Raw genomic sequence first — 22211 nt, forward strand, 5'->3', positions numbered from 1 at the left:
CCCTCATTTCCTTATGTTAAATAAGGAAAGCAAAGTAGACCTGAATTTGATTAAAAAAAATGTTTCCTGAATGATCAAAACACACTTAACTTAAATATTAATAGTAAGAGTTCTTATCCTATAAGGGTAAAGTCTATACAGGTGTATCTGTACATATTGGCTGGGAAGAAAGCTAAACAATATCTTTGTTTAGAGTATAACTGAGATTAATCCACTCCTTCATCTCCCACTTCATCAACACAGTTGACTTGTAACTGGTATTTCATATACTCAAATATATAGTCATATATTTCATACATTCTATGAGACTTTGTTAATCATATGCAAACATTTGAATGATCAAGTAACTTTTCCATCTTTTGGGGATAGTCCTAGAAATTGTGTGGCTCATTTATTTTCCTAAACACCCTAAATATTCCAAAGAACTGTCATCCAATATCTTTCCACTTAATAATATTAATATATTCTTGAATAAAAATTCAAAGTGATGCTTTGAAGTAAGAACTATAAATGCAGAATGAATCAGCAGAATATTCTTTTTTCCTTTTTTATACAAGCACAAAGGAGAAAGTTTTCCAAAAACTGAAACCAGTGCATAATTTCTGTAGAAAAAGAGTTTTACACAAATCACTGAAAATTATAAGTTCACAGGTTCATCAGTTCAATTCAGTTCAGTTCAGTCGCTCAGTCATGTCCAACTCTTTGCAACCCCATGGACTGCAGCACGCCAGACCTCCCTGTCCATCTCCAACTCCCAGAGTTTACTCAAACTCTTGTCCATTGAGTCAGTGATGCAATCCAACCATCTCATCCTCTGTCATCCTCTTCTCCTCCTGCCCTCAATCTTTTCCAGCATCAGGATCTTTTCAAATGAGTCACCCCTTCACATCAGGTGGCCAAAGTATTGGAGTGTCAGCTTCAACATCAGTCCTTCCAATGAATATTCAAGACTGATTTCCTTTAGGATGGACTGGTTGGATCTCCTTGCAGTCCAAGGGACTCTCAAGAGTCTCCTCCAACACCACAGTTCAAAAGCATCAATTCTTCAGCCCTCAGCTTTCTTTATAGTCCAATTTTCACATCCATACATAACTACTGGAAAAACCATAACTTTGACTAGATGTACCTTTGTTGGCAAAGTAATGTCTCTGCTTTTTAATATGCTGTCTAGATTGGTCATAACTTTAATGCTAAATATCTGTCTATCCTTTTTTGAGCATCTCTCCAAATTCCAGTTCCAGGGCCATACACTCTCAGCCCAGTATTTCTACCATAACCCAAAGGATTCACAATCCTTTGCTGTCTGTTGTAACATAATATTAAGAATAAGACACTTTCATGATTATGGAGTAGTCATTTTCTCCAAACATTTTCTTTTTCCATCAGCTATCTGTTGAACTATTTCATCTGATCACCTGAATAACCAATGACTAACCACTCATGATGACTGATTTCATCACAGACCTAGTCAATGGCTAATAATAGAATTGGTTCATAACAAGTTAGAAGGGTGTTAGAGTAACCCAAACTCAACAGAGAAACAAGACTCGGGTTCCAGTGGATTTCTCACTAACTACCTGAATGACTTCTGATAAACCATTTAAATTCTCTGGGTCTCATGATAAAATGAGGAGTTAAGCCTAATAAGTAATTCTATGATCATGTGTATTACTCATGGATATCTTAAATATATCCATATCCAAAAATAAACAAACACATCAATGGGATAAATAGAGAAACATGAACACACCCAAATAACTGAATGCATTTATTTTTATGGAAAAAGTGGCATCACATAACAATATTAACAAGACTGCATTTAATAAATTATGTTTAGGTGATTGACACCCTCTTAAAAATAACTTAATTGCATCCCTAGCTTACTTATTAAGCCAAAATAAATTGTAAGTGGTCCAAAAATGTAAATATAAAAAAGCCAAAACCACAAAAATTTAAAAGAAAGCATAGAGAATGCTTTTATCATGTCTGTATGGGGAAACCCTTTCTAAGTATGTCACAAAACTTCTGTGCAAGGATATACTGGTGTATTTGATACATTCTAATTTAAAAATGCCTGAATAAAACTAAAGATAAAGTCAGAAGACAAACAGAAAACTTGATAAATATTTATAGTACTTAACACATGGGGTTGATTTCTTTAATATGTAAAGATGTCTGACAAATCAATAAGCAAAAGGCAAGCATATTATTTCTAAGTACTTAAATATGAAAATGTGGTACACAATAAAGGATATTAAAAGGGCTTTTAACATATGAACTATACATAATCTCATGCAAATATTTGAATATCTCTTCTAGAGTTAAGAGTTGAAGGAATGCCATTTGATTTTTTTTAATTTTTAAAAATTTTTCATTGATTGACTCTAGAGTAGAAACCACCGAACTAGATAATGCTTAAGATACACTAACCTCTGAAGTTACATTTTTGTCTATCTGTGATCCAATCTATTTTCCTATCCTGTCTCCCCTGCTGCTGCTGCTGCTGCTGCTGCTGCTGCTGCTGCTGCTAAGTTGCTTCAGTTGTGTCCGACTCTGTGTGACTCCATAGACGGCAGCCCACCAGGCTCCTCTGTCCACAGGATTCTCCAGGCAAGAATACTGGACTGAGTTGCCATTTCCTTCTCCCCGTCTCCCCTACCTGACCCACAAATATCCAATACAGTATCAACCCTGCAAGCTGCCCTCCTCACTTCTTTAATGGAGGGACTAGATGTGTTGAAGGGGAAATTAGTCTTCTATTGAACTGGAACTTGTTCAAATTCATGCCTGTGGCATCAATTACATTCCCCAAGATATCTAAAATTTGGGGCCTTTTCCTCTCACATTCACTTCGGCTTTATCATCCTGAATGATTCCACTTCCTGCTTAGCTTGTGTTGCTTGTTCATCTTTATCAGATGACCTCATTTCCTTAACTCACAGAGGGAACAGAAATCATTTTGATTTTCTGTTTTTCTGACCACTGTCCCACCCCCAAGGGCAAATTTCCTAGCATCCCTATCCTCTTTTTCTCCCTCATTTTGGTATCAGAGGAAAATACATCTCTTCTGTACAAAGGAGGCATTTTTATTGAAGTTCTGCATCCCAGAGACTCCTTCTACCTCAGTCCATTCTGCATTATCTTTTCTCTTCTCTCTCTTATGTGAGTAGTCTTTTCCACTGCCTGCTCTTCCACGCCAGTGGTCCTCATCCAGGAATAACTTGCCTCTCTCCCCAGGGTACTTGGCAATGTCTGGAGACATCTTTGGTTGTCACAATGCGGGGCTACTGTACTGGCAGCCAGTCGGAGTGCTACCGGCTACCAGCACACCAGAGCCACGGATGCAGCTAAACATCCTGCAGAGCACACTCCATCACTCCAGCTTGCCTGCACGTGTACCTGGCCCCCGGGGTTCCCAGGCTCATAGATCCTGCAGCCTATCCTTCCTTCCTTCCTCCCTTCCTTTCTCTTTCTCTCTTTCACTCTCTCTGACACACACAGAGAAACACACAAATTACATTTTAAACACATTTTTCCCTTGACGCTTCAACTCTTTGTAGCTATTCTTATCTTTATCTTCCTTTTTTCTTAGCCAAGCTTTTTTTGGGGGTGAAAAAATGATTAAACCCATTGTTCTCGTATCTAACCACTTAAGGCAATCTGGCTTCACTGAAATCATTCCAGCAAAGGTCACTAACAACTCAATGTTGCCAAATCCTAAAACAAGTCTCAGTCTTATCACAGAAAAATTCTCTGAGGCATTTTGTCTTGTCAGGTTTTTTTTTTTTTTTTTTCTTTTTTGACAGATCCTTCTTTAAAATCTCTTATTCTCTATCTTCTCACCTTCCATTCCCAGATCTTGGAATAAAGACTTTCTCCTTTGCCATTCCATGATTCTGTGTGTGCTGTGCTCAGTCACTCAGTCCTGTCTGACTCTCTGTGACCCCATGGACTGTATCCCACTGGGCTCCTCTGTCCATGGGATTTCCCACGCAAGAATACTGGAGTGGCTTGTCGTTTCCTTCTCTAAGGGATCTTCCTGACTCATGGATCAAACCCACAAAATATCACACGATGATATCTCTTATTCCCTCAAAGCTTTTAGTCTTCTCTTCTAAGATTGCGTTTTTAATTTTAAGCATCTCATATCCACCACCTAAAGGCTGATGGCATGTAGATACGTAACTGTTAACAAAATAATTCTATGGGAGTCAAGGCAAATAAAACCAATCATCTCTGAGGGTCTCATCCTGTATACCCTCAAAGCACTTCAAATTTTATATATGAAAAAATGAACTTATATTTTTACACTTGAAAATTATGTCCACTCTTCTGTATTTTCTATCTCATTACAAACATCATTATCTAACCAATCTCCCAAGAAAGAAACCATACACCTTGAAGCTCTTCCATTCCCTATCATCCCATACAATCTAATCAATTTTGTTGTTTAGTTGCTCAGTCATGTCCAACACTTTGTGACCCCCATAGCTATAGCCTACCAGACTCCTCTGGTTCATGGAATTCTCCAGGCAAGAATACTGGAGCAGGTTGCCATTCCCTTTTCCAGAGGACCTTCCCAACCCAGGGATTGAATTCGCATCTCCTGCATTGCAGGTGGATTCTTTACCACTGAGCTACCGGGAAAGTCCACCCTAATCATTGAAAGTGAAAATGAAAGTCACTCAGTCCTGTCTGACTCTTTGCAACCCAATGGACTATACAATTCATGGAATTCTTCAGGTCACAATACTGGAGTGGGTAGCCTTTCTCTTCTCCAGGGCATCTTCCCAACCCAGGGATCGAATCCAGGTCTCCCACATTGCAGGTAGATTCTTTACCAACTGAGCTATGAGGGAAGCCCAAGTATAAAATCTACACCATTAATACCTCAAAGAGCCTTCCCTGGTGGCTCAGAGGTTAAAGCGTCTGCCTCCAATGTGGGAAACCCAGGTTCAATCCCTGGGTTGGGAAGATCCCCTGGAGAAGGAAATGGCATACTGAATATTCTCCAGTATTCTTGCCTGGAGAATCCCATGGACGGAGGAGACTGGTAGGCTACAGTCCATGGGGTTGCAAAGAGTTGGACACGACTGAGCAACTTCAAAGATGTCCCATTCAAGTGGGTCACTGCTCGTGCCTTGATTTATGTATCCATTACCTCTCAATTGGATAACTGTTCAGTTCAGTTCAGTTCAATTCAGTCGCTCAGTTGTATCCGACTATTTGCGACCCTATGGACTGCAGCACACCAGGCTTCCCTGTCTATCACCAGCTCCCAGAGCTTGCTCAAACTCATGTCCATTGAGTCGGTGATGCCATCCAACCATCTCCTCCTCTGTTGTCCCCTTCTCCTCCTGCCTTCAGTCTTTCCCAGCATCAAGGTCTTTTCCAATGAGTCAATTGTCATGGATAATTGTAATACCTACAAATTGATTTCCCCACCTATAGCCTCTCTAGCATCACTGACTCAATGGACATGAGTTTGACAATGGTGAAGGATAGGGAAGCCTGGCGTGCTGCAGTCCATGGGGTCGCAAAGAATCTGACACAACTGAGCAACTGAACAACAAGCCTCTCTACACTGCTTCAGAGGTCAGCTTTGCTTCATCATAATCTCCCCTCTCTAAAAGCCCCTCTTAGTTCTTCATTTCCTGATTCTGATTCTGAGACATTTTTGAAGCACAGAAATCTTTGTACTCAGATCTTTGCCAAGCTCTGAAGCTTTATAGCTCCTACTTGGCTTGTTCTCCTTCATGTTCCAATATCACCAACTGCCTTACACTTTCCCAATCTCATCGAATTGTTTCCATCTCCTTGCCTTTGACATTTTCAATCTTGGTACTAGAACTGACTGGCATGTGCCATTGAGCAAACTTCTGTTCTGCTTTCAAGACTAAAGCAGGCATCTCTCTAGAGAACATTCTTTTGCATTTCTTTGAGAATTAATTGCTCTCTCCCCTCCTAATTGCCTTTCTGCTTTGGACTTGCTTTAAAAGTTACATCTGTCACCTCGATCCCAATTTTAAAATACACTCTTCCTTCTCCTACAAAATATCACTTGTTGAGGAAAGATTCATGCCATGGGAGGTCAATGACATAGCACAAGAGCTTAGAAAAATACTCAGGACAAAGTGCTCAATGAGTGTTTGCTGAAGGAAGAAAAGAGGTAAAAAATAAGGCAACCATAAATATTTTACTACTAACCTAATAAACAGTCTAACAGTTTTTAAACTTTGGCATCCAGAGCATTTATGAAATGTCTACACACCCTTGGTGGTGTACTGAGCTCTGTGCAAGGCAAACTAATTTAACTGGTCAGGTGGGTTTTAGGTAAATATAAAACTAGAATCCTTAGTATTCATCAATTTGATGCAATTCTGTCCTCTCAGTGACACACACTAGTGAATTACCATATCCCTAAAGTGTCCCTTTCTTTAGAGTCTCGGTGGATATTCACTTGCCTCAGTTAATTTGGGTTCCTTAGAAACAAGAACCATATTTATTCAACTAGATTCCAAGGAATCTAGTTCTATAAGACTTTCTCAAATAAAAGAAAGGGTCTCACAATCAATCACGCTTGTGCAACATAAATGTTCTATATCTCCAATGGACATGCAGAATGTCCATGAGCATCTTCAAAGTTCTGAGAAAGTTATATAGTAAGGAAACCTTGTTTACATTTGTTGAGTGTAATGTTTCACAAACTCATTTAATCATGGAACCTCTTTCATGCCTAATCTATGAAATCTCACAAAACTAGTGTTCTGTGAAACAAGCTTCAGGACTAGTCAGAAGCGTGGTTTGAAAACCATCAATACTTCACCTCCTTCCCATCATCAATCCTCCCTGCTCCACTGGCCTATGTGGGGGATGGGCCCGGGAGAATGGCTGGAGGGATGTATACTCATTCCTAGAATCTCTTTACCTAAAGTGGAAACAGTCCTGCACTTTAAATGAATCTGATTTTTCATTATATATCATAGAACAAATATTATATGATTATTTTGCTATAATAATCAGCAGGCAAGGGGATATGCCTTAAAGGCATTTTAAAGGCATATAAAAGATCATCAAGACAATAAAATGAATAAAAAGCTGAAGGATCCTATTTCATAAATAGATAATAGTATGACTTCAGGCTTTTCCATTTCACCAGGAGTCTGTCCAGTAGCTACATAGAGCATAGAGCTGAAAGGAATTCAGGGATCATTGAACTCAGCCACTTCATTTTAGTGAGGATTTCAAGGCCCAGAGAAGATAAGGCACTTATCAAATATTAGTCCGGTACTTAGACGAGTTGACTACATGGAGCCTGTGAGTTCCATTTCAATGCTTTTCCTACATTCTACTTCCTGCTAATGAATTTAAGTCAAGTGGTGGAGTTCAGGGTTGGAGTCAAATAAGACCTATGTTGATATAAACCTGATACATATTCAGTTTCATGTTGCTTATAAAACACTGTCACAGACATTATTCATTATACCCATCTGCCCAGCAAGGTGAGGCAGGCCGTTTGCATTTTTTTTTTTACCAAGATTCACAACCGAGCCCCAAAGTGAACAGTTCTCCAAGCCTGTGAGATGATGCCTCATTAAAATGCACTGAAACTTAGTTGTGCTTTCTAGGGATATATCGAGGAATAATTTACACAAACCAAAGAGGAGGTGAATACACTTCGGTGGAAACTGTGGTTCTGAGCAAATCATGATAGATCAGAGGTTCTATTCATCTATTTTCTGCTTCTGCACAGTGCAGGCAAAATTCCAAACTCTTAATGGCTCAAAATACACATTTTCAGAAATCCAAAGTGTTTCATTTAAATCAAATCTAACAGAAAAGACAATCAGTCTGATACATGGGGAGCTCATCTGAAACCACTCTCTCAAAGACAAGAGAAAACAAGATTGGTATTGAAGTGGAGCCATTCTCCAAACAGTTCCCATCAGCTGGAACCGAGGCCTCACTAAATGCAAATGACAGAGCTTCACAGAAGATTAGAAAACATTCTAGTGCAAACAGTTCTCCAAGACCCGAAGAACCAGGTCACTGCTATGTCAACACTTTGCACTGCTTCGTAAACAGATAAAAACATCAAGCTGGCTTGGTGTAAACAGATCTACAGTAGAAGCCAGCATCCTTCTCACACAGGGCCCTGTGGACCAGTGGAGACTCAGTGTGCAGACTTGGAGTAGCATTTGACTGTTCCCATTGAAGTGATGACTTTCCTAAAATTGGGCCATTTGTTGAGAAGATAGTGATGGGATTACAAGAAATTCAGGGTGACCCATAGCACATTTCAGCTACTACTTGGTAGCTTCTAGCTCTGCCCCATACCACTTCTGAGACAAACAACTATTTTCAGGCTATAATTTAAAATAGGAGCTGAAAAGGGTAGATGTGAAAATAAATGACTGAGGCCATTGGGCAGACTTCTGGGATCATGAAACAGAAAGTCTCAGGGAGAAAAACAAAGACTGAGCATGAGTTCATACCACTCAAGATTTTATGAAGCATTTGGCATATTTGGCAGAGTATTTAATTCTCTCCCATTCTACCACAACATCCACTCACCAACCCTAGCATCCACCCCCTCTGCCTTCACACTTACCAGAAGGAAAATGAATGTGGATAATAGAAAAGGGGAGTCACCCCATACAACCTGTGTGTATGGAATAACTGAATGGGAGTCACCTTGTTTTTTTGACAGTTTTTCAAATTAAAGTATAGCTGATGTATTATTATACAAATTACAGGTGTATAATATAGTGATTAACAATTTTAAGAAGTTATACCCTATTTATAATTATTTTAAAATATTTACAGTATTCTCCATGTTGTATAATATACCCTTATAGATTTTTTTTAACACATATATACCAGTAAATTATTTGCATTTATTTTCATGGGCAATTACGTATTTTGTATGTGCTTTCAAGGGATTTATTTTGTTGTGGTGGTGGGTTTGGGCCAGGCAGCATGTAGGATCTTAGTTCTTGACCAGGGATTGAACCCGGGCCCCCTGCATTTGGAGTAGGAGCCTTAACCACTGGACCTCCAGGGAAGTCTCTCTTGTAGCTTATTTTAAACCTCGTAATTTGTATTTCTTAATCCCCTACCCATGTATTGCCCCTCCTCCCTTCCCTCTGCCAACCAATAACCAAACACTAGTTTGTTCTCTATACTGATTCGAAAAGATGCATATCTGAAGTTCGTAGCAGCATTATTTACAATAGTCATGAGATGGAAATCACCTAAATGTTAATAAATGGAATAAGATGTCATTTTTTTGTGCTTTTAAGAAACCCATAAGTGGACCATATGGTGTATTCTACAAATTCAATTTTTCACTTGCTATTCATGAAAACGTCACACATCTACTTTGTCCTTTTAAAAAGCAGCATTAATTGTCCATAAAATACTAACGCTACATTTTACTTAGTCATTTTTCTAATGAAGGCTATTTCAGGCTCTGGATACACATCAAACTGACTTATTTCTTGGGAAGTTACTAGGGTTGGCTTGGTAAACCAAGGAGGATAAGCCTGCACCTATAAGTGTTAATGTCTTCATGTGGAAAGATTACTAGTCATCAGGGAAGTGTGAATCAGAACCACAGTGAGAGGTGACCTCAAACCTGCCAGAAAAAGACAACAAATAACAAGTGTTGGTGAGGATGTGGGGAAAAGGAATCCTCATGCACTGTTGGTGGGAATGTAAATTGGTAGAGAATGTAACCTGTGGAAACCGTGACAGACTTTGTTTTCTTGGGCTCCAGAATCACTGCAGATGGTGACTGTAGCCATGAAATTAAAAGATGCTTGCTCCTTGGAAGAAAAGCTATGACCAACCTAGACAGCATATTCAAAAGCAGAGACATTACTTGGCCGACAAAGGTCCATCTAGTCAAGGCTATGGTTTTTCCAGTGGTCATGTATGGATGTGAGAGTTGGACTGTGAAGAAAGCTGAGCGCCAAAGAATTGATGCTTTTGAACTGTGGTGTTGGAGAAGACTCTTGAGAGTCCCTTGGACTGCAAGGAGATCCAACCAGTCCATCCTAAAAGAATTTAGTCCTGAATATTCATTGGAAAGACTGATGCAGAAGGTGAAGCTCCAATACTTTGGCCACCTGATGCAAAGAATGGACTCATTGGAAAAGACCCTGATGCTGGGAAAGATTGAAGGCAGGAGGAGAAGGGGACAACAGAGGATGAGATGGTTGGATGGCATCACCGACTCAATGGACATGAGTTTGAGCAAGCTCTGGGAGCTGGTGATAGACAGGGAAGCCTGGTGTGCTGCAGTCCATAGGGTCGCAAATAGTCGGATACAACTGAGCGACTAAATTGAATGGAACTGTAAACTGTGGAGAATGGTATGGAATTTCCCCAAAAGGTTAAAAATATAATTACGATAGGATCCAGCAATTTCACATCTGGGTATCTACTGAAGAGAATAAAGACACTAATTCAAAAATGTATATACAACTCTATGTTCATTACAGAATTGTTTACAATAGCCAAGCTATAGAAGCAACCTAAATGTCCATCAATGGATGGTTAAGTGGATAATGAAGATGTGTTTGTTTGTACTTATATAATATGTGTTTGCATATACACACTATATATATAATAGAATATTAGTCATAAAATAAATGAAATCTTGCCATTTATGAAAACATGGATGGTCTCACTTATTTGTGAAAAATGAAAGCAAAACAAACAAAACAAAACAGACTCAGATAAAGAGAACAAAGTGCTGGTCACAGAAGGGAGCGAGTTGAAGGGGTTGCACAAAATAGATGAAGGGGATTAAAAGATACAATTCTGCTTCCTTCACTGACAACACTGAAGCCCCTGTGTGGATCACTACACAGTGTGGAAAATTCTTAAAGAGACGGGAATACCAGACCACCTTACCTACCTCCTAAGAAACCTGTATGCAGGTCAAGAAGCAACAGTTAGAACCGGACACGACTGAGCGACTGAACAGTAACAGAGATTCGAACTTTCAACTATAAGATAAATATGGGCAGTTATAAAATGAATAGGTCTCAGCATAAGGAATGTAACCAATAACACTGGAATAACTTTGTATGGGTGACAGACGGTGACTGAGCTTGCCTCATGAACATTTCATAATGTATTCGATTGTCAAGTCACTGTGCTATACACCTGAAACTAACATGATATTGTATGTCAACTATACTTCAATAAAAATCTAATGTCTTAGAAGGAGAATACATTTATATATTGCTTGAGAAACTAAAAGTAATAATTTTTAAAAGCTCTGCAGCCTTATTTTACTTGAAAGGCAGGCTGACAGGCTATACAGGAAAGTGTCCCTCCCACCTTTACAAATTCCACTGATAACTCCCTGTGCTTCTGTAACAACTCTCCCCTGTCTGTACCTCTCTTTATAACCAGTCTTTGTGTCTTGTCTTTGATGCTGATGATTGTCTGATTTTATGAGTATAAAACATTAACCAAGCAAAACACCACTGACTCTGTTGGGCCCTGGTGCTGTTCATTCACCCCTTGTCTCTAGTTCCACCCCCGCTCCCCAATGTCTGTGTTGGCTTCCGGGGTGCTGCAGACTATGCTCCCCACACTCCCTTCCCTGGTCATTCAGCTCCCTGTTGAGTTCTGTCATTTGAAAGCATGGTCAAGAGATCAGAAAGCAGGAGGGACAGAGAAGTTTCCTGCTCTGGTTCCCATGGCAGTAGATGCTGCTGGCAGCTGGGGATTTTTGCTGTCGGGGCGGTGGGGATGGGCTGTCCCCGCAGCCCCCTCTTGGTGCCTGCGGCTCTGGAAGCTCCAGGAAGCTGCAGGTGCAAGTTCTGGGGGCTGAGCTAAGAGCACTGGAAGGATCCTGATCTTTGCACATCACTCCTTCCTTTTTACTCCCTTGGCTCCTTCTCTTCCTCCCCTTGCTCCACCAGTCCTAAGTACTTTGTACCTAGTCCCTCCCACTTGAAATACATAACATGATTTTTTTTCCCCTAACTGAACACTGATTGACACATTACATTTAGCCCTAACAACATCCAAGGTTGGCTTCTGGTACAGAAATATTTACCCAAACTATAATAATTTCTCTCTTATACCCCACTTCAAGCCTTGATGTACGCAAAGAACAACACATCCAATATAAGCTGTTACACGTGAAGTTGATGGGCGCTTAGAAAGTAATAATCTGGCCCCAAAGCAGAGAATCTCATTTTATAAATGCAAGCAGTGAGCCCGACAGCAAAATACAAAGCCATCAGGATGTTAATCAGAAGCTCAGGTCCACCATGCATATGTCTTATCTCCATGAAGCAAAGCAACCCAGATGACTGACTCAAAGTTCACAGGTAGCTTGACACTATGGGTTCAAGCTTCGAAAGTCACTCAGAACAATTGCAACATTTTATCAGTTGTGCTTGTAGCATTTTGGCGCCTAAAATATAGCATCCTATTATTGTGTGAATCTCCATGGCAATCAGCCCATTACAAGCTTCTAGGGAGGACATTGATGAGTCTTCTGTGGTTCCAGAGACAAGAGGTCAGCAGCTCATACTGTCAGAATCACATGGCACCAATGGTAGACAAACAAAAAGAGCTCAGAATGCATATATTAATGTGCCACAGTTAATATTTCTGCGCAGTTTGTTTTTTCAGCAGTATTTTGCTATCTAGGGACCCCAAAAATGTGTTTTGCTTTACAAGTAAGACATGATTGATGCTTTACTAAGAGACTGTTCATAACAGAACAGATGTCTCTTGACAAGAAAGTTATTGGTACAAGCAAACTATATTATTGCAATAATGCTAAGGTTCAGACTTAAGCAAAAGATAGCAAGAGTGTGGGAGAGGGCAGTGGGGAGAGAGACAGTAAATTGAGAGAGTGAGATACAGTTTGGTCTGAGTCCACATCTGAGGCTACCACATTGACTTACTCTGGGATATACCAAGGCTGTACAGCCCTAAACTAATATGTCCCAGCTTCAAAAGCCAATGTTTGGCGAATTCATTTGTCAATATCTTAACATCAAGCACCTATTTTCCCAAAATCCTTTGTGTATATGAAAATGTCTTCTGTGCAAATTAAAGGTGCTATTTCCCTCATTTCATCACAGCAGATTCATAGCATCATACAATGTACAGGGTTTTGTACCACTTAGAATTTTATCCTGGTGTTCACTACGATGTTTTTTCATTATTGTCAAATTATACAGAACACAAATCTAATAGAATTAAGAGGTCAGTTGTCAGAATTAACAGGATTTCTGTTGTCATTGTTCAATCGCTCAGTTATGTCTGACTCTTTGCAACCCCATGGACTGCAGCACCCCTGGCTTTCCGGTCCTTCACCAGCTCCCAGAGTTTGCTCAAACTCATGTCCATCAGGTCGGTGATGCCATCTAACCATCTCATCCTCTGTCATCCCCTTCTCCTGCCTTCAGTCTTTCCCAGCATCAGGGTCTTTTCCAATGAGTCAGTACTTCATATCAGGTGGCCAAAGTATTGGAGTTTCAGCTTCTACATCAGTCCTTCCAATGAATATTCAGGACTGATTTCCTTTAGGATTGACTGGTTTGATTTCCTTGCAGCCCAAGAGACTCTCAAGAGTCTTCTGCAATACCACAGCTCAAAAGCATAAATTCTTTGGCACTCAGCTTTCTTTAAGGTCTAACTCTCACATCCATACATGACTACTGGAAAAACCATATAGCTTTGACTAGACGAAACTTTGTCAGCAAAGTAATGTCTCTGCTTTTTAATATGCTGTCTAGGTTGGTCATAGTTTTTCTTCCAAGGAGCAAGTGTCTTTTAATTTCATGGCTGCAATCACCATCTGCAGTGATTTTGGAGCCTAAGAAAATAAAGTCTGTCACCATTTCCATTGTTTCCCCATCTATTTGCCATGAAGTGATGGTACTGGATTCCATAATCTTAGTTTTCTGAATGTTGTCTTTTAAGCCAACTTTTTCACTCTCCTCTTTCATTTTCATCAAGGGGCTCTTTAGTTCCTCTTCACTTTCTGCCATAAGTGTGGTGTCATCTGCATATCTGAGGTTATTGATGTTTCTCCCAATAATCTTGATTCTGGCTTATGCTTCATACAGCATTTCACATTATGTACTCTGCATATAAATTAAATAAGCAGGGTGACAATATACAGCCTTGACATACTCTTTCCCCAACTTGGAACCAGTCCATTGTTCCAAGTCCGGTTCTAACTGTTGCTTATTGACCTGCATATAGGTTTGTCAGAAGGCATATAAGGTGTTCTGGTATTCCCATCTCTTGAAAAAATTTTCCAGTTTGTTGTGATCCATCCAGTCAAAGGCTTTAGTATAGTCAATAAAGCAGAAGTAGATGTTTTTCTAGAACTCTCTTGCTTTTTCTATAATCCAACAGATGTCAGCAATTTCATCTCTGGTTCCTCTGCCTTTTCTAAATCACGCTTGAACATCGTGATTTAGGTTCATTGAGGTTCTCCATTTATGTATTATCAAAGCCTCACTTGGAGAATTTTGAGCATTACTTTGCATGTCAGATGAGTGAAATTGTGTGGTAGTTTGAGCATTGCCTTGCTTTGGGATTGGAATGAAAACTGACCTTTTCCAGTCCTACGGCCACTGCTGAGTTTTCCAAATTTGCTGGCATATTGAGTACAGCCCTTTAACAGCATCATCTTTAGGATTTGAAATAGCTGGAATTCCACCACCTCCACTAGCTTTGTCCCTAGTGACGCTTCCTAAGGCCTGCTTGACTTCGTATTCCAGGATGTATGGCTCTAGGTAAGTGACCACACCATCGTAGTTATCTGGGTCATTCAGTTCAGTTCAGTCGCTCAGTTGTGTCTGACTTTTTGTGACCGCATGAACTGTAGCAGGCCAGGCTTCCTTGTCCATCACCAACTCCCAGAGCTTACTCAAACTCATGTCCATCAAGTGGGTGATGCCATCCAACCATCACATCCTCTGGGTCATTCAGTTCAGTTCAGTTCATTTGCTCAGTCGTGTCCGACTCTGCAACCCCATGAATCACAGCATGCCAGGCTTCCCTGTCTATCACCAACTCCCGGAGTTCAGTCAAACTCACGTCCATCAAGTCAGTGATGCCATCCAGCCATCTCATCCTCTGTCGTCCCCTTCTCCTCCTGCCCCAAATCCCTCCCAGCATCAGGGTCTTTTCCAATGAGTCAACTCTTCACATGAGGTGGCCAAAGTATTGGAGTTTCAGCTTCAGTACCAGTCCTTCCAATGAACACCCAGGACTGATCTCATTTAGGATGGACTGGTTGGATCTCCTTGCAGACCAAGGGACTCTCAAGAGTCTTATCCAACACCACAGTTGAAAAGCATCAATTCTTCGGCACTCAGCTTTCTTCACAGTCCAACTCTCACATCAATACATGACCACTGGAAAAACCATAGCCTTGACTAGATGGGCCTTTGTTGGCCAACTAATATCTCTGCTTTTTAATATGCTACCTAGGTTGGTCATAACTTTTCTTCCAAGGAGTAAGCATCTTTTAATTTCATGGCTGCAATCACCATCTGCAGTGATTTTGGAGCTCCCCCAAAATAAAGTCTGACACTGTTTCCACTGTTTCCCCATCTATTTCCCATGAAGTGATGGGACCGGATGCCATGATCTTAGTTTTCTGAATGTTGAGCTTTAAGCCAACTATTTCACTCTCCTCTTTCACTTTCATCGAGGCTCTTTAGTTCCTCTCCACTTTCTGCCATAAGGGTGGTATCATCTGCATAACTGAGGTTATTGATATTTCTCCCAGCAATCTAGGTCATTAAGATCTTTTTAAGATCTTTTTTTGTATAGTTCTGTGTATTCTTGCCACCGCTTCTTAATATCTTCTGCATCTGTTAGGTCCATACCATTTCTGTGCTTTATTGAGCCCATCTTTGCATGAAACGTTCCCTTGGTATCTCTAATTTTCTTGAAGAGATCTCTAGTCTTTCTCACTCCATTGTTTTCCTCTATTTCTTTGCATTGATCACTGAGGAAGGCTTTCTTATCCCTCCTTGCTATTCTTTGGAACTCTACTATTTGTAAGGCCACCTGAGGCAACCATTTTGCCTTTTTGCATTTCTTTTTCTTGGGGATTGTCTTGATCGCCACTTCCTGCACAATATCACACAGTTTCTCTGTGTATTCTTGCCACCTCTTCTTAATATCTTCTGCTTCTGTTAGGTTCATACTGTTTTTTGTCCTTAATTGAGCCCATCTTTGCATGAAATGGTCCCTTGGTATCTAAAATTTTCTTGTAGAGAATTAAGAATTAAAATTAAGAAGACAGGTTTTAGAATTAACGGGCTTTCTAGAGAAAGGTAAATAAGGTGTTTACAGCCAAGTATCTCCATAGGAGATGGAAGCTTTACACATGTTTAGAGTTTCGGATGTAAGTGAAAAGTAACAGATTCAAATGACATTTACTTCAAAAAATTGATTAGTTTCATAAAATATGCTTTCATTAAACTCACCAGATCAATTATTAATATCCTTAGTATACAGCAATAAATCCTATTAATTATGTCACTATAGGTATGTATAGTTCCTGTAGGAAAGATACATGGTGTCTTCCGTTATATATAAAGTAATGCATTCCTTGGGCTGTAAACTGCTCTCAGAATATTTTTCAACTATCTAACACTGTTTGCACATTTATGTTAGATTCAGGTTGACTGGTACAAGCTACTGTTCTTTCTTAGGAATTCACCCCCACTCAGTATTGTTGAGGTTGTATTTCAGAGAAACTTGAAGGCATTTTTTCTCCATACCCTCCTTGCAACCATCCCATTTCTTAACACACAGCAGTGTTTCAGAATAGCCTACTGGTCATCATCTTTTGCAGGTGTCCTGCCAAACCAGGAAGCACATTTCAAAGATGGCTTCAGTGATGCTCGCGTGATTTTTTCTTGCAATGCAATATTAGTTGACAATCATTTCTGCCAAACCAAATAAAACCACTCCCAGAAATGTTTAATTAAGATTTCTGTCAATCAAAGCTATGCAGTCATTTAATGACTTAAATATGTTCACTATTAATAGACCTCCAGTTGTCTGGGAAATCACCGACAATGACTCAAGCACTCAATAAGGCATTTGAAATCCATGATGTGTCTTTCTACTTCCTAATTTATTTAAAAAAAAGATTTTAACAGACTTTGATGATAATTTGGATATGGTTTCTCTTGTGACAAACCAGTCTTGTGACTGCTTTCACTAACTAATAAGATAGTTTTTAAATTTTTGTTGTCTTCTTAGACATAGAATATATAACAGACTACGAAAATTTCTCAAGGAATTTTGATGAGAGTCATAGTGTATAGAATCTTAAGCTTTTTTCCCCAGAAGAATGTGAACATGCTATACACTGAATTATATAGAGACTGAAGAATACACAGTGCTGTTCCTTCTAGATGTCTTCCTGTGAATGGGAGCTTGGGAGCTGCTTGTGAATATACAGAAGAAAACAAACTAAAACAACAACAACAAAACCCCTGTACATTTAAAACTTGGAAGCATCAACAGAGTGTGCTGAATTAATCAGGTCCCATAGCCAAACATTGTTCTTGTAATTCATGTGATAACAAAGTTTAGCTTAGGGTATAATGCTAACCCTCACCATAATGAGCAAGAATTTCAAAAAAAGAAAAAAGTGTAAAAATACAAACTAGTATTTCCCTGAACCATTGCTACCAGGAGGGATGTTAAATTCTGTAAAATGAAAAGAATCTTAATATGGTTGCATTTATTATTTACAAATTGTACTTCAAGCCAAGAGGGAACTCTTCTCATGAGAAAATGTGGACGATAACCTTCCTCTTTGCTGCAGGGAAGCAGGCAGTTCAAAGAGAGCTGAAAACAGAGCTCATGGAGGCAGAGACCTTGGAAACTAGCCATTCCCATGCTAACATCCCAACTTGGCAACCAGCATTCTCCAGGGCACTTTAAACATTGATAAAAAGTGAGTAATAAACATTTAATATTTGAGGCAAACTAAGCAATTGCATCAACAGAAATGTAGAATCTGAAAGTAGTTTTAAGAGTGCTGGATGCTAGGAGTTCTCTACATCACTTGTGGGGCACAGATCAGAATCAGAATGGAAAAGGCAGCAGGCCTGGAAAAGGTCATTCTCTTAATCACAATGACAAAGTGTTAGCACAATTCCTGGTGAAGAGGTAAATGGAGAGGGATTCTCCTATCAGAATTATTTGATGTCCATTTGGTTCTCTTTCTAGGGTGTAGAGACATCTCTTTAAATATTTTTCTATAGTTCTTTGGGTCAGTAACTTAGAACTACCTGCACAGATGGATCCTAATCTCCAGAAGCTTCACATTAAAAAAAAAAAAGCTAATATAAAAAATCACCATGAGATTAGGAGCTCTCACAGAGGAAACTGTGAGCTGGTTATAGGAAACACAGCCAGTAAAAACCGGACTTTAGACTTCTCATGGGGAGAACACAAGATTGCTGTTACTAAAATGAAGACACAAGGTCTTATCAGGCAGATGCAGTGCCAACTCAGAAGTCTAGATGTTTGTTAATCTGCGAAGCCCTTGAAGACATCGGGTTGGAGGGATGGGGAGAGATTCTGCAATTCTGGCTCTGATAATTGGAAGACACATCAGGGAGGTCAAGGGGCCACTTATTGACAACTAAGGCTCTGAATGCCCTTACTGATTAAGCTGGAAACACAAATACAGCCAAGGTATCATCACTCAGTCACGTCTTTGACTCTTTGCAACACCGTGTACTGTAGCCTGTCAGGCTCCTCTGCCCATGAGGATTCTCCAGTGAAGAATACTGGAGCAGGTTGCCATGCCCACTCCATGCCATGCCAATACTCCAGGGGATCTTCCCAACCCAGGGATCAAACCCAGTTCTCCCACATTACAGGTGGATTTTTTTTTTTTTTAACCATCTAAGCCACCATGGAAACCCAATATAGCCAAAGGGGTCATTTCATTCACAATCTCAAAAAAGAAAGCAAATTATGAGTGAAAGATCAAATGCTCTAGTCACCCAGGCTTTGACTTTATTTCAAAGTTTAGAAATATTGGAAAGGAAATGAACAAATGTCTAAAATAGCGACTGCTTATAATTATGGAAATTCTAATATTGAGCAGAAGCTACAGCTTAACTTATACTTCCCCAACATGCTATATTCTTTATAGATGCAAAAGGAAAATTATTATAACTGAAAAGAAATTAAAATATGTGTCAACTACAAATTGGCACTTACCAAGGGCATTGCCAATGAGTGAACAACAAAGACATCTGCCATCTGCCTCTATGGAGATATGGATTTCCCTGGTGGCTCAGATGGTAAAGCGTCTGCCTCTGAGGCGGGAGACCCAGGTTTGATCCCTGGGTCAGGAAGATCCCTTGGAGAAGGAAATGGCAACCCACTCTAGTACTCTTGCCTGGAGAATCCCATGGATGGAGGAGCATGTAGGCTACAGTCCATGGGGTCGCAAAGAGCCGGACAGGACTAAGCAACTTCACTTTCTATGGAGATTAAACCCCTGCTGCTATAGCTGTTGCCCTTCAACACCCCCTGAGGGAACTCAGGGTGGAGTGAGGCACTCTGTGCTCCAGGGAATCTGGTGGGACAGGTCTTCAGACAGTTGGATGTTTTTAGGAACAGATTTTATGATCTCAATCCTTGCATCTCCTCATACCTAGAGAAGCACTAAATCCCTTCATGGTGACATCAGATTCCCATGACTAACAAAAACCTTTTTGTAAAATGAGTGTTTCGTGGTACTAAACTCCCCCTTCACCAAAACCTTGTGTATTGACCTTCTCCCACTGCTGCTGTGGAGCAGTCTTTCAGAGCTCTTTGAGCTGCTGCCTCCCGGGCTGCAGTCCTCATTTTGCCCCAAATGAAACTTAACTCACAAATCTCAAGTTGTGCATCTTTTTTCAGTCAACATATGTAAAGGCAAACCAGAACAGCATCCATAAGGTAGAAGCGGCCCTGAACTTGAAGTCAGGAGGCCTGGGCTTTGGTGTAATTATCTAAAAAGAGACTGTCTGACTCTGATGGAAAGAAGAAAATGAATATAAACCAGCTCTAAGCAGGCTGCTGTGGGTATGCCATGCCATTTAATCATCTTAAAACCTCTGTGAGGTACTTAAATTACTGCCATTTTATAGCTGAAAAAAGTTCACACCCTATTGTCTATGTCAGAAGACAATCAATGAAGGGATTTCTCAACGTGTATAATAAGTCATTTTTGGTGAGCAGCAAAGATTTTCATCTGGATCCTACTATATAACAGGCTCAATATTGCCATTTTCAGATAATTTCTGATAGCTTAATTCCCATCTTGATCAGATAGTCACAAAAAGATTCAAAGTCAAATACATTTTGCTTTTTAGGTTGAAGCAAAAAATCTAAGCTGGGAATCCTAGATCCCTCAGAGAGTGGCTTCAAACCCACTGTTTTAGTTGTTTGAGTCAGTGATTCTGTGTGTCAGCCAAAACAAAACAAAACAAACAAAAAACCCCAATAGAATGTTTTAAAATGAGAAAATATGTAAATATCACCTAGGTTATACACAAAGAAAGCTACTATTAATATTGTGGATCATTTCTTTACCAAGCAATTAATCATTGTTCTCAAATGGTCTAAAAAAAAAAAATTCGTTTCATAATTCTTTTCATCCTTCCTTGCATGCACATTTGTGAGTACCAGTTACATTCAAGATGTATTACTTTATGGAAAAGTTGATGAAGGAACAGGAAGGAGACAAAATTGCATTAAAATTGTCCATGTTCTCCAGGAGTTTACAGGATAGTAAGTATACAAATTGGACAAGGCCATGGCACCCCACTCCAGTATTCTTGCCTGGAGAATCCCATGGATGGAGGACCCTGGTAGGCTGCAGTCCATGGGGTCGCTAACAGTCAGACACGACCGAGCGATTTCACTTTCACTTTTCACTTTCATGCATTGGAGAAGGAAATGGCAACTTACTCCAATGTTCTTGCCTGGAGAATCCCAGGGTCGGGGGAGCCTGGTGGGCTGCCATCTATGGGGTCGCACAGAGTCGGACACGACTGAAGCGACTTAGCAGCAGCAGCAGCAAGTATACAAATAACACAAGGCAGAGTATGATATGCGTAAGAGGAGGAGGCGTTACAGAAATTCAAAGTAAAGAAAGAATAAAAAGCAATCAGGAACAGCTTCCTGGAAGGCTTACCATTTGAACTTGGTCTTGTAGAATAAGCAAGACATTGTTAGAAACAGGTGATGGGAGTCACCCCATAGGAGGGAGAAAAAACATAAGGGACAAGCAGCTGGAAGGATGTAAGCCACATCCAGGGAAATCTGATGGGAACCTTGTGTGTCTTTTAAAAAGACCCAGGAGGTGCTTGCTTTGGCTGCACATATTCCAAAATTGGAATGATACAGAGAAGATTAGCATGACTCCTGCACAAGGATGAAACGCAAATTTGTCAAACATTCCATATTTTTTAAACTAGGAATAAAACCACCATATGACCCAGCAATCCCACTCCTAGGTATATACCCTGAGGAAACCAAATTGAAAATGACACATGCATCCCACTGTTCATTGCAGCACTATTTACAATAGCTAGAACATGCAAGCAACCTAGATGCCCATTGACAGATGACTGGATAAAGAAGTTGTGGTACAAATACACAATGGAATATTACTAAGCCATAAAAAGGAACGCATTTGAGTCAGTTCTGATGAGGTGGATGAACCTAGAACCTATTATACAGAGTGAAGTGAGTCAGAAAGAGAAAGTTAAATATCATATTCTAACACATGTGTATGGAATCTAGAAGAATGGCACTGAAGAACTTATTTACAGGGCAGCAGTGGAGAAACAGACATAGAGAATAGACTTATGGACATGGGAGAGGGGAGGAGAGGGTGAGATGTATGGAAAGAGTAACATGGAAACTTATATTACCATATGTAACATAGATAGCCAACGGGAATTTGCTGTATGGCTCAGGAAACTCAAACAGGGGCTCTGTATGAACCTATGGGGGTGGGATGCGGGGGGAGATGGGAGGGAGGTTCAAAAGGGAGGGTATATATGTATACCTATGGCTGATTCGGGAGAAGGCAATGGCACCCCACTCCAGTACTCTTGCCTGGAAAATCCCACGGACAGAGCAGCCTGGTAGGCTGCAGTCCATGGGGTCGC

General features: G+C 40.1%; 1 non-coding gene across 1 annotated transcript; it reads left to right on the top strand.

The window, feature by feature from the left end:
* The first annotated feature begins 21397 nt into the window (after positions 1-21397).
* On the top strand, positions 21398-21504 carry LOC129645090 (U6 spliceosomal RNA). The gene has a single exon (XR_008711181.1). It is a non-coding gene; the product is annotated as a U6 spliceosomal RNA (small nuclear RNA).
* The last annotated feature ends 707 nt before the right edge of the window (positions 21505-22211 follow it).

The sequence above is a fragment of the Bubalus kerabau genome, chromosome 2 (genome assembly GCF_029407905.1).
Source record: "Bubalus kerabau isolate K-KA32 ecotype Philippines breed swamp buffalo chromosome 2, PCC_UOA_SB_1v2, whole genome shotgun sequence".
NCBI lineage: Eukaryota > Metazoa > Chordata > Mammalia > Artiodactyla > Bovidae > Bubalus > Bubalus kerabau.